The sequence below is a fragment of the Cyprinodon variegatus genome, unplaced genomic scaffold (genome assembly GCF_000732505.1).
Source record: "Cyprinodon variegatus isolate N-32 unplaced genomic scaffold, C_variegatus-1.0 Scaffold2578, whole genome shotgun sequence".
Taxonomy (NCBI): Eukaryota; Metazoa; Chordata; class Actinopteri; order Cyprinodontiformes; family Cyprinodontidae; genus Cyprinodon; species Cyprinodon variegatus.
In genome coordinates this window covers 3,569-9,535 of record NW_015153031.1, presented here as the reverse complement: position 1 = coordinate 9,535, position 5,967 = coordinate 3,569, and the positions used below count along the sequence as shown (strand labels likewise).

The 5,967-nt window shown below is 46.6% G+C and overlaps 1 protein-coding gene across 1 annotated transcript in view; it reads right to left on the bottom strand.

The window, feature by feature from the left end:
- The window catches only part of LOC107080958 (cbp/p300-interacting transactivator 3-like), a 4,630-nt gene extending 3,984 nt beyond the window's left edge, over nucleotides 1–646 (bottom strand). Inside the window, exon 1 of the mRNA XM_015369167.1 lies at nucleotides 523–646. The gene's annotated coding sequence lies outside the window, so the exon portion shown is untranslated. The remainder of the gene's footprint in view (nucleotides 1–522) is intronic.
- Between the last annotated feature and the right edge of the window lie 5,321 nt (nucleotides 647–5,967).

The following is a 5,967-nucleotide window of genomic DNA, read 5'->3' as shown; positions in this document are numbered from 1 at the left end:
ACGTAGTGAGGACATTTTTACAGAGTGAGGACATTGTGGCTGCTCCTCATTAGCTATTTTGCTAATGTTTTGGTTATTTTTATGGTTAGGGCGAGGAAAGGGTTGAAAATGAATGCAAATCAATGGAAGTCAAAGGGAGTAAACACATGGTCCTCACTATGATGGCAGAACATGTATGTGTGTGTGTGAGGCTGTGAGCGGACGGTCAGGAACCATGGAGGCTTATTAACACAACGAATCAGCTTCTGCTTCTAGCAGCCTGACCTGTTTAATCTGAAAAACAGCCGACGGGCTCATTGTCTTCTAAGCATCATCATCATCATCATCATCATCATCATCATCATCACCATCATCACCATCATCATCATCATCATCATCACCATCATCATCATCATCATCATCATCACCATCATCACCATCATCACCAGCAGCAGCAGCAGCACGTTTCTAGGCTACTAATGTTTCCTTTAATGCAGAGCAGAGCAGCTGATCAGAAGCAGAGGAACGGAGCGGATCTCCTACCTGATGGATGGAGGAGAATCTGTTCTTCAGGCGCTGCTTCCGCTGATCCTCGGGCTACAGCAGCCCTGCTAGGAATCCAAACAACCTTTCCTCTCTCTTCAGAGGAGTTTGTTTGCTTTCTGGGTCACTCAGCCATTATATACTGTGAGGGGGGGGAGGGAGGAGCCACTGTCCTCTGTCTCCTTTGTTGCCATTGGTTCTCCCTCTTAATCATTGTGCAAAGAAACCTTCACCTGCTGATCCAGCTCAGAGCTGCACGTCCGCAGCGTGCAGCTCTGAAACGTCCCTCTTTCTGTGGACTCAACACCAGGACCGGACTTTGCTCCTTAAAGCAACAACAAACATTGGACTCTAAATAATTAGATGGCAGTTTGCTCCCACTGAAGCCAGCAGGCTGTGGCCTGGGCAGCATGGAGTTTTTCACACATGTCCCAAAGGAAAGACTCCTCAAAGAAGCTTCAAATGAAAACAGGAGATCACAGGATGTTTGATAGCTACTCTTTGGCAATGCTCCCTCTGGTTTACATGTGTCTGGGCAGAAGCAGATGTTCACTGAGGACCATTAAATGTGCAGCCACACAGCTTTAAACCCAGGATCATACAAACTAACATCCTTTGTTAAAACAATAAGATTACAGCAGCAATTTCCATTAGTTTGCCTACATTTTGCACCATGATATTTGCTCTGATACAGTTTAAATCCCTGTAACTCTTCATCTGTCAAAGAGTACCACAGGGATCAATGCTAGGACCAGTTCTCTTTACTATATATACATGCTCCCAATCAGTAGAGTTATTAGACAGATTCATTTCCACTCCCCTCTGAAACCGATCCATGCTGAGCTCAGTTCCTGACCACCTTTTCCACGCCATGCTAGCCGGTTCCTCGCCTCCTAGTGGCGATCTACGGTACTACTCCTCTCTAGAGGGAAACAAGCAAACCAACATGGCGGCGCCCGTAACTTTCAGGAAGTTTGCAGAGAGTCGAGGCAGCCCAGTCGAAGAAGGCAGCCTTTGGTGAATTTCCTTGACAGAGTCGGGGTTTGGGAAGTGGATACGACAAACGATAGTTTGATCTACGATCGTCTAATCAGGGCTTCCAGACGCAGGAAACAAGGACAGACGATGAGGTTCATCTCACAGCAGAATCATCACTGGAAACCATGTGTCACGTTGGGATCTAGGATTTTAAGGAATGCCTGAAATGTCCTGATTACGCGGAGTGTTCATGAGAACCGAGCCAGACTGAACCGTGCCGAGTCCTGAGGATGAGCTGGTACCATGTTAGCGCGGTTCGGTTGTGTCTGGCACGGTCCGATTTAGTTTGGAGTGTCATTAACACTCAACAGTTACCTCCATTACCGTGATCAGATAGATCTCTGTACGGTTTCTAAAGGGTTGTGGAAATGGGGCATCTGCAGCACATTTCTAGGCTACTAATGTTTCCTTTAATGCAGAGAAGAGCTGCTGATCAGAACCAGAAGAACAGAACCTACCTACCGGATCATCTCCTGAATCCCTGCTGCTCAGATTCTGCTCTGGCGTTCCCCTCGAGCCCCCTCAGTGATACCGAGCCAAACAAGAGACCCCCTTCCATTCCATGGATTCTGCAGATGTCCATGCGATGTGGATGTTAGCGGTGATTGCTGCAGTTTAACGGCATGCGAGGACAGAGGAACATAAAAGTAGTAAACATGCCGCAGGTTCCTCATCAATGAGGAGCCCCCTGCCGTTCACCCTGATGACATATGACTGCGTCCCCAGGTTCACCACCAATCACATGGTGAAGTTTGCGGACGACACAACGGTGGTGGGCCTCATCAGAGATGACAACGACCTGGACTACAGAGAGGAGGTGGAGCAGCTGGTGGAGCAGAGATAACAGCCTGATCCTGAAGGTGGAGAAGACCAAGGAGATCATGGTGGACTTCAGGAAAAACCGCCCCCACCATGCTCCACTGCTCATCAACAGCTCAGCTGTGGAGGTGGTCAGCAGCACAAAGTTCCTGGGGGTGCACATCATGGACAACCTCAACTGGACTGTAAACACTTCATCTCTAGTGAAGAGGGCACAGAAGCGCTTGTACTTTCTGCGGAGGATGAGGAGAGCCCGCCTGCCCCCGCCCATCCTCCCCACCTTCTCCAGAAGCACCATAGAGAGCATTCTGACCAGCTGTCTCTCTCTGTGGTGTGGAGGCTGCAGAGCCTCTGACTGGAAGAATGTGAGGAGGGTGGTGAGGACAGCAGAAGGAATCATTGGGGCTCCTCTTCCCTCCATTAAGGACATTTCATCCCAGCGCTGCGTGTCCCGAGCCCGTGACATCATCAAAGACCCCTCACACCCCCACCATGGACTGTTGTCCCTGCTGCCCTCTGGAAAGAGGTTCCGCAGCATCCGCTGCAGATCCACCAGGTTCTGCAACAGCTTCTTCCCCACTGCCATCAGACTGTTGAACCTTTGATCCACAAACCGAACTCTGCACCTATTGCACATTATCGGGCATCAAATGCTGCTGAACTTTTAACTTTTAGCCCTTTAATTGTTCATCTCATTTCTATTTTCAATAACGCATTTTTTGCACAAATGTCTATCTGCACTGAACCACTGCAACTTGCACACTGTCTCTTATCCTCTGCACTGTTCACACTTTGACCACTGCTGCACTTTTTGTATTTTTCTATAACTTGTGCCATTTGAAATATCAATGCAACGTTCATAAGCTGTATGTAACGCAATTTCGTTCTGTATGCACCCTGTGCATACAAAATGACAAATAAAGAAGTCTAAGTCTAAGTCTAAATGAGACTTTTTTCCTGGATAATAAAATAACTGCTGCAGAGCTGCAAGGTGGACCAGACCATAAACCATCAGCAGTCCTACAGAAGCGTGGACTGCGGCGTGAAAGTGGACCGTGAGATTTTCAGGGACTCGTCCTCAGCTGAAGGGACGACCAGAAAGACAGACACTGAAGACAGGACAAGCTGTTGTTTTTGAGCAGTTGAATGTGTGACATGATGTGAATTGGAGCTATAGAAATAAACTAAATAGAATTGTTATATCAAATTTTTTCAGATTCTAGTTCTGACATTAAAAACCTTTGATCTGTTGGGAAAACAGCAGATTTTTTATAACAACTCAGTAACAACTCATACTAACCCCCCCCCCCTGTGAAAGTCAGTGGATTGAACTGCAAGGCAGAGAGAGTCTCAGGCGGCCTGGCATGTAGCTGAGGTGGGGGAGGGGAGGCAGCGCTCCTACCATCTCTGATCTACCAAAGCGCTAAATACCAAGAGGAAGCCGAGGGAACACAAACACTGAGGCGGACCAACGTCTCTCTAACCACACTGCCAGGAAACCTGGTTAGATAAAGAGAGCAGCAGGAGGGGAGGAAGGATGGAGACCAGGTGTTCCGCTCCAGCTCAGGGTCTTGGCAGCGTATGGCTGGAGTCAGGGGCCCGCCACCATCAGGGCCCCTAATCCACTAAGATCACTCTGGCTGAGCCTCTGTATCCAAAACACTCCCAACATGAAATAACTGCTTTATTTATCTCTATCAAACCAACAACAGATTAACAACAGCAAAAAATAATAATCATTAAATAATAAACATTTTACTAAGTGTTTTTTAAAGGAGGAGATACAAAAAAAACTTTCCTAACTTTCTCATAAACACAATATAATTCATTAAAGTTTTCCCACCCAAATAAAAAAACACTTGATAACCATCAGTGATGACATCATCAGGATTAAGTTACCATTAGCGTGCCGCCATGCTGTACATGACACGTTCAGCTACATGCTGTTTTATTGTAAAGCTGGTTATATTTGTAATATATTTAATCCTTTAATTCCATAGATCCACTATTATAGAAAAACTCTTTGCTTTTTTTATGCCGTTCATTTAAGCTAGAAGCACATTCTCTGTCACTTTGAAAATTGGGCCTCATAACAGAAACCAGTTTATTAATAAACGGGTGATTTAGGAGAAAATGTCTCCATGTTTCTCCTGTTTCTAATCATTTCCTCCAGGCTGATGCAGGACTTCCATCAGTCGCTGTTTTCACTAAATCACCACATTTAGTGTAACATGGCTTTAACTTCCACTGATGTCGGCTTTTCTGCTTGTTATTAATGTATTCATTGTTTAATTGGTGATATAAACTAAAATAACTTAGACTGAAACCGACTGTAGGACGATGATCTTGGTCTCCAGTGTTGCGCTGATGCCATTTTTGGAGGATTCTGCGTTGCGTGCTCTGCTGATTCTCTTCCACAGGTGGCTGTTGTTGGCAGGTGGGCGTGGCCTCGCACCTGGAGCTTAAAGGGAGCTTTTATTCAGCTGAAGCACGCCCGACTGTGGTGGTACGCCTAGGCCTCTGTCCTGTTCAGATCTTCGATCCTGAGAGTTTAATGTTTTGGATTCCCAGTTCTAACTCTGTTCTCCTGTCTCTCTCAATTAATCGGGCTTTGGATTCCTCACCCTCCTTCTCCGTGCGCTGAGGACTGGTTCCTGGATCCCTGCTGCTCAGATTCTGCTCTGGCGTTCCCCTCCAGGCCCCTCGGTGATACCGAGCCGGACAAGAGACCCCCTTCCTGGATTCCCTCTGGTTCCTTCAGCTGCTCCTCGAACCTGTCTCCGCTGTGGTGCTGCTCGGCCTCCCGCCTATGTTCCATCCGCTAGCTCACCTGTCGCTCAGCCATCTCCTCCCATTGGAAAGCAGTGAGTCACAGAATCCCTCCTTCCACTCACCGTCTCTGGATAGGTTACCTGTGCCTGGCGGTAAGCAAAGCGGCATCAGTGCAGATCTCCCTAACTCTACTGATGTTAATCAGTTCCCTCTCTCCTCCTGCAGTACTCCTAACTCTGACGTTCCTCACCTGCAGCTCACATCGCCTGCAGCCAATCTGTGTTCAGCCTAAATAAAGATCTTAAACTGCCTCTTGTTCTCCAACTGTGTCTGCATGTGGGCCAAACACCTTAAACCATGACAGATAGCGATACCCCATACCTGGCTGTGCAGAATCGGCCCATACCGATACCATCCGTTTGATTAGATGTGTGTTTATATGAAGAACGGCGTAGTACCTGGATGTAGAATAATCAGCATCATGGCTTCAAGCTGCTGCCTTCCTTAGTGAAGCAGGAAAAAAACAAAGTGAATCAGTAGAACTTTATATTGCCTACCTGGAATGGGTGACAATAGTTGAAGAAACTTTGGGCTCTCAAGATGATATCGGTGCCCTATTGGTTGGTACTGGCCGATACTGATACCACCATTATAGTGCTGGATCGGTGCCCCCCCCGATACTGGCATCGATGCAACAGCAGTTGAATATGTGTTTTCCAATTTATTTTGTTGTTTAAGTAAAATTTAAGTAAAACTTAAACAACACATTTTTAAATCATGAATGTTACTTGTTAAATTATTAATTACGTCCACATG